The sequence below is a fragment of the Anser cygnoides genome, chromosome 2 (assembly GCF_040182565.1).
Source record: "Anser cygnoides isolate HZ-2024a breed goose chromosome 2, Taihu_goose_T2T_genome, whole genome shotgun sequence".
Lineage (NCBI taxonomy): Eukaryota > Metazoa > Chordata > Aves > Anseriformes > Anatidae > Anser > Anser cygnoides.
This window is the reverse complement of record NC_089874.1, coordinates 38,093,479-38,106,147: the sequence shown is the minus strand read 5'-3', so window position 1 is coordinate 38,106,147 and position 12,669 is coordinate 38,093,479. Positions and strand designations below refer to the sequence as shown.

At 37.2% G+C, this 12,669-nt stretch overlaps 1 protein-coding gene across 2 annotated transcripts in view; it reads right to left on the bottom strand.

Moving 5' to 3' along the window:
* Nucleotides 1–12,669, bottom strand: part of PLCL2 (phospholipase C like 2) — a 102,514-nt gene that overhangs the window by 45,885 nt on the left and 43,960 nt on the right. The gene's annotated exons all lie outside the window — the stretch shown is intronic.

Here is a 12,669-nt window from a genome sequence, read left to right as displayed (position 1 = left end):
TTGTTAGTACACAATACAATGGTTTAACACCATGCCAACAGGGTCCTCATGAACACCAAAGAAACAATATACATCTGACTACATAAAATTAATAGGACGTGGTGCTAATCTAAGCATACAGACATAATAGCACTAAACATGCTTAGCTCCATCCTCTACTGCACCCATCCATGTTCTTCCCACAGACTGTCTAGAGCACTGTCACATGCATCCCACCCCCATATTAGAAAAATATCCACATTAGTCTTAACAAGCTACACTGCTACACAAGTGAAACGACTGGAGCAGATAATTCACTCTACATTCTGAATTTCAGGAAATATGACAGTGACTCAGGAGGGAACTGTCTGAGAGGACTGAAGGTTAACCAGTTCCAAAGATGATGCACATCCTTAGAAAGAACTTGAATGGAAAATGCAAGACCTGGTCAGGAAGGGAAGCAAAAGTGGTTCGCCTTTGCTCTTAAAACAATGGAAGAACCCTGAGTCCTTAGTCTACTAGAAAAACCTTCGTAGAAAACTGAATATATAAGCCGTTAAACAAACAAAAAATGAAGAAGGAAAATAATGTCATTTAGCTCGTTCTATCTGCTGTTTACATTGATTCAAACAAGTGCAAGTAAGTCAATAACACATCATTTAAGTATAATCAAATTCTTGAGAAAGAACAGAACTTAAAACTGTTTGTTTCCATTATCTGCATCTCTTTTCATAATAAAAAATGCTGTGATTTTTTAAAGGTTGTATGTACTGAGAAGAAACTCCAACTGACTTTTAGTCTGAAATATTTTCATGAAATAATCTTTTTATGATAGATACCCTATTTAGAAATGTTCTTATATTCCAGTTTCGCTCAAAAAATGACTTTTCCAGATTTGTACAACAGGAACATTGATTTTCCCTCTAATAGTTTTCCACTTGAAGTATGTTCCAGTGCAAATTAGCATCACTTATATGGCAGAAAGGGGAGGAAAAGAAAACTTTTAATGACTACAATGCTGAACAGATGTTCAAATAAAAACGATTCAAGAGAGAATGCATTTCCAGTTCAGGTCACGTATACTGTATGTTTTATTTCATTGAATTAAAACTGTACAATTCTGTTTTTATAATTTAATTCATAAGCATCGAAAAGCTTGTCATTGAAAACAATGATTAGTAAAGTAAACTTAGTATTTGTGGTTCCACGTTTGGAAAAATTAATCAACATATGATTTCCGCACCTTTAATGCCAGCAGAATCTGCTTCAGGCAACTTCTGGAGAGTCTAGTAAAAATTAAGAACCCTACAAAGGATTGTTTTATTTCTAACTCCAGACCAAACCCCTGCAATGGATATCGCACAGGACTGACCCTTGGAATCTCATTACATGTAATTTGGGCATTAAGAATGCTTTCAGACAAAGGCAAGTTTCCTTAATTTAAAAAAAAAAACTACAAAACTTACAAAAGTTTTAGTTCTATTTAAGCCTACCTCATCTACATAGTTAACCTAAGAAATAGAAAAGGACAGCTCCATAGAAATGATCAATGAAGTTCCTGTCCAGTATTTTAGGCCTTGGAATGAAGTATGCTGAAACTGCATAGTGTTCCAGATTTCTCAGTCACCAGTATCATACCTGAACCCTTCAGTGAGAGATGAAGGATAACATCCTGATACAAGAGACATCAAGGCTTGGGAAGTATTTTCTTGGTTGACCATGATCAGTACTTTCAAACAGAAGGAAGGTCTATGCCTTTCTCTATGATAAGGATTGTGTCTGATCCAAGACACCAAATGGAAAGGGGGAAAAAATGTGCTATTTCTTGACGCCATCTGATCTAAATAGGTCTATCTCAATGAAAACCCATTCCCACACATTGTTTCCTAAAGACTGAACTGGGGTTTGCATATGTGTGTTAGAGAAATAATTCAATCTATTACCTGTAAGACTACTTTGCTTGCCTGCTAGACAAATTTGAGGCCACTTTAACAGTATTCTACATTTCTGCAGGGCAAAGCAATTTCCCCATTTGGGAAAGCCTGATGGCATTCTCTGAATGTGATGACCGTGAAAACAGATTTTAAAATACACTGCAGAGATTCACACAGCTCTGAGCTCCAGAACACTGATCATAAGCTTTTGCTTCTCCAGAGGTCAATGATTCTGAGCTAGTCACTTGTGCGAGTCCCTGTCCTAACAGAAACATGACAGTCACAATCAATCTGCATAAACAAAAGAATTTAAAGGATATTTTCCCTGAGACACTGCCCAGAACTATCCACCAAATAAAAGACTGTCCAAAGAGAAACAAACTCTCACTCGTAAGCTGAAAATGCAATTGCATAGTGTGTGCATACACTGTATTTAACAGGTTTGTGAGCCTCGGAGATACAGTCTGGCATGAAAAAGGAGACATATTCTGCTATATGACGTGCCGTATTTCTCATTGAAAGTGGGGTGGCATTCATGAACTGGATCTGGTCTCTCATGGCCTTAGGTCTGACTGAAATCATAAAGCCTGACAGATCAGCAAACTGCACTTTTCTGAAAACACAGGAGTGACTGCTCAGCATTCACAGGACTTGCAGTGTGCTCAATACTTTTCAGGATGCTTGAAGTGAGACTGCCTCTAGACTGTGGATGCATAATTCTGTCCATCGAAACCAGAACAACCACAGCACCAATACATCTCCAAAAACACGTGCCACATCCATTGTCACCTGCACCAAATTTTGAGACACAGAGCAGACCACAGATAAAACTGGTACAAGAAACAGCACAAAGAGTATAGTTTATCCAGGAGTTGTGCCTACAGAAAGCAAAGCATCCAGCAGTTTAAAAGCCAGAAATAACCCCAGCTGACATCTATGGCACTTAGAGACAACAGGAGAAAAAGGCTTAAAAGTGCACACTGGGAAGAGACTCTTGTTTAAAGAGTCTCTCCATGGTAACTTTTATTGTTATTATTTCTCTCATGGTAGAAACAAAGAACTGCTTATGTGACTGCGAAAGCACAACTTACAAAAAAAGAATTAGCCAGAAGTTCAGGTGTTGCTCAGTACAGCACCATTTAAAACATTTTGGAGTGAAATTTACAGCGCCAAGGCAGCCCCCAACCTGCACAGGGTGGGAGATGAGGGGCCTGCAGCCGGAGCTCCAAGGGAGCACCAGGCCGCTCGGAAGGATCCTCACATCCCACTGCTGGCTTCTGAGGGGGGTGTCTGCGATCCCAGCTCCCCACAACTCACGCAGCTACCTGTGGTTTTGATGTGGTAGTTATGCTACCTGGGATTTGAAGATGAAGGCCTCTGTCTGCATATAGGCCGCTACTATATGCATGCTACTCCTTCTGGTACAGAGAAGAAACAATGCTAAGAGGAAGTGGTAGAATGACACATTTTTAGAGCACTCGTCCGGGAAGTGAAAGTTCCTGGTATCAATACTCTACAAACACCTCACTTGGTGACTCCAGAAGCTAACTGTACGAGCAGCCGGTGCAGTTGGGACCAGAACACCGCACACAGGGAGGAATGGCCACCTCCCTTGTTTATGCTTCACCCACACAACGTTTCCTTTTGTGGTTATGCGCCAGCAGTTCAGCAGAAGCACAGAAGGCAGCTCCATCCCAGTCTTGAGACCATTCGCCCAGCACACGAGGAGCTGCAGGTCTGAAAATCCTCAGGCAGGAGGGACTGGAGCCCAAGCACTCTGCGCAAGTGAGTGCTCTGCCAACCAAGCGAATACATGGAAGCCAGCACAAGCCACCTTGCACTCAAACCCAGCATCTCCCTGCAGACTTTTTGACTGTGGCTGAGTTTCGACAGCATTGAAGAAACCCCTGCACGCTGTGGCACTGACAGCACAGAGTGTTCAAGAGCCGCGGTCCCCCAAATGCCTAGTTAATTAATCCCACACAGGCTCAGATGCCGAGCCATTCAGCCTCGCAGAGATGGCAATGTACATACAAGAGTAGTAACATGACTGCAAGCGCTTACAGTGTCTAGACAGCTTTGACACAAAACATTTTTTTGCATATAAGTTCTGAATAAAGTGAAATGTTTGTGAATCTGAGGGTCAGTGTCGTGGCAATATTCTGAACAATTACACGTGAGCAGGTGAGAACACAGGCCATGGCAGGGTTTGCCGGTTTGTTTTTGTTTTGTTTTAAATCACACTATTATTTCATGTCATCTAGCATATAAGCTGCTATAGAAGTAGTTTAATGAAATCTATACTAACAGTTTCACCACAATTCATCACTTTATGATAGGAACAGAGAATCTAATGATCTTCACAATGAACATACAGGGTAACTGCTCTTCGCACATTTTATATAACTCATTGATGGCTTGTTTTTATAGCTTATGTGATGCTTAAGTGGCCCATTCGAGTGTGAAAACTGCCCGTCTTCTTCAAATGCAATTCTGCAGCAATTGCAAAATCACCTAGCCTGTAATATAAGCCTATCTCAGGAAGTGGTTAGCTTAACAAATAAATAAATAGAAGCTTTGCTTATTTAAGATTTCTAAGCATTTTTCTTCAGAACCGTGCAAAGCAGAAAACTCTGAATTTTATAGATCTTATTTATACTAGAGGATGCACACAGGTGTGTCTATATATGGCTACATATATTTAAACGAAAACCCACAAGTATTTAAGGCAATATTTTCAAACATTCAATTTCTACATGCACTTTAATAAGAAATATAATATCAGTAATTCATTCTTTTCTAAGTTTTCGCCTGTGGTTTTAGAGATATAAATACAGACATAGACAGCACATCAGTTACAAATACAACATCGGTTTCATATTATCCTTCTCTTTTCATTGCAAAAATATTTAGAGTTTTCTTCAAAAAAGATTCTTCAACCAATATGGCAATAATAAACATACTCATTTATTTTTGCAAACACACAAAAAATAAATCATTATTATGTATTGATTGCCTATGTACGGCTGCCAGCTCGTTCCAGAACATAACATGGAGCATTATAAAAGAAGCTAAGGAAGTTTTTGTGTGTGAGAGTCAGTAGAAAAAGAAGGAAAAAAAGGAACTGGCAACTAAAATCAGAAACTTTACACCTCTGTTACACAAAATCTAGCACTGATTTTAAAAGTTACATACAGTTAGAGAAAAAGTGAGAGGTGTATCTTCTGTTTCCAAATGTGATAGTGCTGATGTAAAGGTAACTAATGTAAAATACTTATGTTAAAATTATGTATGTATCTTCTCAAGTTAATGCTTCCACCTTATTGCAGGCCAACAATATTCCCCTGAAACTCATCTGAAATATGGACCACATCTACAAATACTTACATAAATAGCATGAAGGAAAAAGGAAAGTTTATTTGAAAATTACAGTTAAATTGTTTTGGTTTTAAGTTACAGTGTTCCTTATCCCTGGTTTAAAATTCTGGTTCTGATGAAGGCAATGGGGCATGGCATTCTATCTTTTCCAAATGAAAAATATACAGAATTACTTTTTCATTTTATTGATGATTATACGATTAAAACCACAAGGAATTCCTTTTTGAAAGTGATAAAAAGCTAAACATCACACACAATCAGGCATACAAATTAATGGCACTGGACCAAGTGAGGTCATGAATTAGTTTTAACAGTATAGAAAAAAAGCATATAAAAACAAGCCAATGAATTAAACTACATTTAATTGAAAAATATGAGAGCAGCACTTCTTCCAAGCATGTCTACAGACCAAAGCAGACTAAAATTTTATTCATTGGGAGTTCTCCAGTATAAAGGACACATGTGCTTAGTTTTGCTGAAACAACACATCTCCTTTGAGGCACTAGCTAAAGCTTTTTGACATTATATATATACATAATCCATAACTTCCATGAATAGATGTATGTATGTGTTTTACTTGCCCAGTATAAGAAATGTACAAAAATGCCATTTTAGTAAATGCATGCTATGACTTCTGATAGCCTTTTTTTGTATTTGAGATTATATAAATTCTGTTTTTAAACTGGTTCACACCAAGAAGTTTAGGAATGTTTAAAAACTATAGCCTAAGAAAAATTCGATGGAAATGTAAAGGCATATTCTAAATCCAAATTTAGCTGAAACAAGAATCTTTGATCAGGCTCCAAAAGGTTTTTTTCATAAGCCTGTAAGACTACTGTATATTTAGTACTATTTTCAAGTTAAAACGTAAGCACGTTACAGTGCTTTAACACAGCTGTCTAAAGCTTGCAGAGCATGTGAAAATCAAAATAAGAAAAAACTCTCCAAGTAATTAACAGTTCAGCTGACAGAATCCCAAACACTTCAGAAACAACATATATTAATTCACATCGAGTACAATAGCTTCTGAATTGAATTGTAGCTCCTGCTTAATGGCACACAGCACTCAACAGTTGTATTTAAGACAAAGTAAAGAATGTTCAACTGAAATAACAGGCATTTGGGGGGAGACAAAACATCAGCTATTTTGAAAACACTGGGCCTCCCACTCATTGTGAATCACTATATTTGAGCTCAGCATTTAAATATTTTTCCAAACTTGCATTCATGTCATAGCTGCTGTTTGCAGAAGTCTTTTAAGAGAACTATATTTTTTCAGCATGTGGTGGGTTGACCCCAGCTGGACCCAGTACGCAATGTTAGAAGCAACAATGAGAGGCAAAGAAAAATAAGAAGATTAGCTGAACAAGTAACAAATCATTATATTTTTGTCTTCTATTACTAAAGGAAATCTATTATTGAAGGAAATCTTAGTTCAATCTTCAAACAAAAGTGATCTATATTCAGATTATTACAGCTAAACCAACGGCTTCACACCAACAAGAAGGGGAGGTTATGTCTCACCCAGTGTTGGTATTCCTTCTTCAAACCCCAAATTAATTTTTTCTGCCCTGTCTCTTCCTCATCCTGCCCCAGCTGCACCTTCTTTCTCTCCACCCCAGCTCCTTAGGCCAGCATCAGTGCTTGTCTGACATACAGTGTATGAATTCACCTCACTAGCTCTGGAAACAAAAAAAAAACTTTTTTTTTTTGTTGAATTAGTTTTCTGCAGTTTTAGTGAGCTGAAACAATTTGCCATGTGAACATTTAAGTATCAGAGCTGGATCAAAGTAACAACTAGAAAGAGAGAATTGATTAAAAATGGAAGCGAAGAACAGAATCACACTTATCAAGAAATTAATTTGGTTAAAATTAATGCATTTGAAACTGTTCAGTTGAAATGAGATCCTACAAGACATGATAACATAACGTCGAGTCATCAGGGAAAACAAAATCTCTCATCTTGGTCCACCACACAGAATGGACATCAAAAATCTCATAAACTTAATGAATATAAAGGCAAGGCATGAGAAAGAACGAACCTCACCACCATAAAATAACAGAATTGAGGCTCTCAGGGCTCCTGTGGCTCATTTAGTTCTGCTTCACTCCCAGAAAATGGGACACCAGAAAATTATATTACATATTATGTGAGAGAGATCCCTACTACACTATCTATTAGAGAGTGCAGAGAAGAATGGTAGCCTGCATTGCCCTAGTTTCCTCTAGAGCAGACGATTTAACTCTGTTAAAGACCGACTGTGATGAGCAGGAAAATAACAGGATATGGTTTTGCAAACGAAGTCTAGGCTAAGGATTTCCTTGGAAAACTTCTTACAGAACAGTTTTGTTAGTCATTTCATCAGCTCATCAGAAGTATACGCTTTTTTTTTTTGTGCTGCTGTCTTATGTATTCTTAGGTTCTTCAACATTCAGATGCGTGTCACCAGCATGTCACCAGGGAGCTCGCTGTGAACTGCTGCTAGGAGGAAGACACTTCATCCTCAAAGATCCCCGAAACGCTCACACACACACGTGCTGGCACTTGTTCTTCTCCCTCAGGTCTTAAAGCTGACACAGGCTGAGCAAGGTAGGAGAACATCCTAACTCCAGGTCAGTCCAGCTATAGCAGCGTGAGCACATTTTGTGTTTTGAAATGTTAAATATTGGTAACTGTTGGTACTGCAAGTCGTATTGGTGAGTTCTATATAGAGAACTAGAAAAGTGATTACAGCTTACCCTGTAAAGGTTTTTCAGTTAAATGACAGAACAGTGATTACACTGAGCACTCCTGTTCCTCCCAGTTTTCAACAGGCGTTTTGAAGTTTTAATTCTGATCCTCAGTTTTAACCACAACAGAGACTTCGTACCAAAATAGTTCAGCCATCTCTTCGTAAGGCTGTGTATTTAGCAGCAAAATGTATGCCTGATCTCTTGAGGATCCATGAATTAGCTTTTTAAAAACAAAACATTAAATCAAAGTGGTATTTCACTATATATTAATTCAGCATACATAAATCCATTCCATATGTTTCTCAAAAGAAAGTAAACAGTTTGATATTGCTTACTCTGCTGAAAATAAAGTTGTAACTACTTATGCTATGTTTGATTTTGACTGGTAGCATTTATAAATTTAAAAAATCAGCTGTAACAACTAAATCTCCATTCTGAAATTTTATGCTGCCAAGCGTGTTTGCCTTTAAGCAGCAACTGCTGTAACTCAGAGAAACATGGCTCCATTTATAAAGTAATATACATAATGAGAATATTATATCTGAATATTAAAATATGGTAGTAAAAATGACATTCAAACACCACTGAGGCATTCTTTCATATGTAAGAACATCCAGTAAGCACATATTTACGGTGTTAAAATAAAGGGTCATTTGGTTTCAGAGGTTAACTTGCAACACTGGTGAGAAGGGGAAAGGGAAGAAAAGTCTGATCTCAAAAGAAAATAAATAAGAAGCATCAAAGGAAACTGCCTACACTGCCGTGAGCACTGAGAGAGCCAAAGACTGAGTTATGCTTGGCATGAAAGCCTAAGTTTTAATTCATTGAATCAGTTACAGTTCAGGTTTCTGGGTAGCACCTCCAATGGAGCAAAACAGGAATCCAGTTTTCACAAACTCAGTAAAAGCAAAGCATGTACATTTTGGATCCAGACAAACAATATTTTAACCCAACTCACGTAAACTACTATAATTATTTATGAAAACCAGGTACATGTAATGTTCAGTCCTAAACTGTGATAGAGGAAACTACGTTGACAGAAAGCTGTTAAAAATGACTTAATGGCATGAAAACGAAAGCCCCAGTCAATTAATTAGAAAGTATTTCAGTCTCCTAATGTCTCATCTAAGAAGAAATTACACTTAAAATATGGCAAACAGACCATTTAAAGTACTATATCAAAACGGATGTTTGTTATAAGCATTTATTTTTTCAGACATTGATGATCAGGAAAAGGAATAATAGTTTCTAGATGCTTTTAGCTTCAAGAATAACTGAAGATGACAAAATTGACACTCACATGAATATACTGGAGGAATCTATTGAGCAAGCTGGCTCAACAGGGTTCAATAAGACTCACGAATGAAGAAGCCCCTGAGTCTTTGCTGTCATCCTTTAAAAAAACAAGACACTCTTCCTGCACACATGCACAACAATTTAAGATCTGAGGGGTTTCACTTTCAGTTCTTCTATGTTTTAAATACCCAATAATACAGCTAAGTTTCTTTTTCATGAACACTTTAACCAAGACCTGTCGACAAGATTTAATATGCAGAATAGCAGAGCAATCATTCTGCAGATGAATCTCAGATTTTTCAAGTATTCATAGCTGCAAGTCAGTTCTGCTGCTAGAAAGCACAGCATTTTTCAGTTTCTTGTTTCAGGCATAAACAACAATTTGCTTGAATTGGCAAAATAAGTAACTTCTGTAACAGCTGTCAGGCTTCACAGTTTAAGGCAAAAATGCAGAAAGTTGGTGACTTACAAAGGTAACACAATACTCACATTTAAGATTTCTGTGATTTCGGATAAAGCACAGGCTCTGCAGAAAGGCACCTCACCTCTCTTCGCTGCTCCTCTTGAGCATCAGAGAGGAAAACGAAGGAGGACCAGCAAGAGGTGCTTGTGAGAGCATTGGCTCAATCCCCCATGCCCCTTCCTACTCCTGTTGGTAATGCCTCGCCAGCATCTTTACCAAAGTTTATCACAGATGCGGTTTTTGTTGTTGCTGTTGTTGTTGGGTGGTTTTTTTTTTTGGTGTTTTGTTGCTGTTTTTTAACCAACTTTCCTACCTAGCAGGCTCAGATAGTATCCTATCTGATTCACAACCCACAAGGAAATTTCTGTGCAGATATGTGCAAACACAATGTGTTGATCAAAAGTTAAAGATTACTGCTTTTACATTACTTCCGAACAAACGAAGATGTATTATGTGAGGCTTCAGAAACTTTGGCAATGGTGCAAAAAAACAAGACTCACTGAAGATGTTTTGAAAAATGAAGATAGAGGTGGCAGTCCTCTGTTCACAAATTAAGGAAAGTGTTGAATCAGTTACGAACAACTTCATTAAACTATCTGTGAAGAATCTAAGTTTTAATTACTAAAAGTAACACGATTGCATGTTATATAGTATGGTATATTCTATGCCCTGTTATAATTTAAAATGGTAGAATTGAAGAACACAAGGAGGAAATCCTTCTGAGGGGTCACGCTGAAGGTCATTTTCAATCCCAAGAGGGAAATTATTTTCAGTGAGAGCTGGAGTGCTAAAGCCTTTCTGCACTTTTTTTTTTCCATAAAATCACCTTTATTTTAGATATAACAATAGATAATTGTACTCCATTTCCTTTGAATTCAGAAGTTAAGGAGTAGAAAAAGAACTATACTGAACAAATTAATTGCAATTAACTGCATTACGTTTCATTTTATGAACATCACCATTCTATTTCTTCAGGTTCCCATGTTCTGTATGTCACCCAGGGATAAGGAAGACATTAGGATAAGCCACCTGACAAAAAGTAGTTTGTGAAGTGTGTATCTTAGAGTGCCATCACCATTACCTACTTTATGACACAATTTAAGTTACATCAATCTAAATAATAAGTAGAAAATATTATGGAAAAGAACATGTTACTCCACGCAGGCAAGATTCATGTTTTTTCAATGCTGCAAATGTAGCCAACAAGCAAAAATAGTGTTTCTTATAAACTACTGATTTAGTCATACAGCAGAAGAGTATGCTGCCTCTGCTCTGCTGTTACATAGACCACATGATATTCCCTTACTTGTCAAAAACTTACACTCACAAAAACGTACAGCAGATTGACCATGTCACAGTAATGTAATTGAAAGGGCTGAACTTTTTCATGCACCCATACATTTCATCCCACTGTACCGCTCAGCACAAGATTATGGACTAAATCACACCATTTCCCTTTCACTCATTTGGCAAAACATTCACATCTACCTGTACTGCCAATTCATACATTTTGTCCAAATTTCAATCCAAGTGTCATCTGCTATCCTGGAAAGCTCTTGGTGTCTTTTTCGTGTCCCTTCCTGTCACTCGGTGTTTTCCAAGATAAAAAAGGTAAGTAAAATTATTCCTTAAGGGTTACTTCATCCAAGTACCACACTCAAGTTGAAGAGGAATAAAATGTAGACTGTTTTTCTTCTAAAAATTATCGTTATTTCTGCCCTACAGCTTCCTATTCTTCAACTGATTTGCTTCATTGTAGTGATTGATGAACAGTGTCTTCAGACCAGCTTCTTGACTAATGTTAATTGGACAAATTTCATAAGGTAATTCTAAAGAAAGAGCTGGAACTTCACAAGCTCTATTGTTCTGCTTCTGTGGTTTGAGGCAACTCGGGCTACTTTTTGTCAGAGAAGAGAGTGACCATTACCAATATTAACTCTTCAATGACATGAACAGTTCATGTACATAAGCCAGTATTAAATTAATTATAAAACTTGAAACTTTTTAAAACATACTACTTGCTAAACAGAGGAAGATTGTCTTGCAAATTCTTCAAGTTGCTACTTCAGTCACATTACTTAGAAGAAAATGATAATTGAACAGAGATAATTAACAGTCTATTTTTAAGACACAGAATTCTAATATTTTTTGTCAAATTCTTAAGGTTACCATTGCTCAGTCATCACACAAGCAGAGAAGACGCAAACCCAAGTGCCTTTGCTAATCAGATACTGCTGCTTCTTTGTGTTCTCCTCATTGATTTTCAGTTGTACGTAATTCCCAGTTGTTGAATAATTATGGGAAATTCTCATTTTGAACATTACATCAATGTCTTTTTCCCCCTTAACTCTGTTCTTTAATTATTCATAAGTTACAATCACTTAGAAAAGAACAGAGAACTATAAATATTTAATACAAGATGTCTGTAACAGAAAGAGACATGAGAGACTGCAAAAAACAAATACTATAAAGCATTTGTTTACCCTAAGCCAACAAACAATAAGCAAGGCATTCTTTAGATTTTAAATTTATATAAATGCTTATAATTTTGACAAAGCAAACTTACTAAGTAATCCGTGTGTTTTACCAGCCAATTGCAATTAAACACATAAATTACCAGGTGTAACAGTTTTCTCCAGACTTTTGCCATTTCAACAGCGTTTGTTTTTTTTTTTTTGAATAGTTTGCTACAAGTGTATGTGGAGAGGAATAATGAATAAACATCACTGCAGCATGCTACAGTTTCAAGCAGTTAAAGGATGCAAGATTCAAGAGCAAATACCCTGAAGCCAATGATTTCTGAAATCCCATGTATAACAGATGCATCTTAGCAAGCAGCTCATGATCTTAACACAAATTCTCAGTGTGGGTTAGAATTCTAGCACT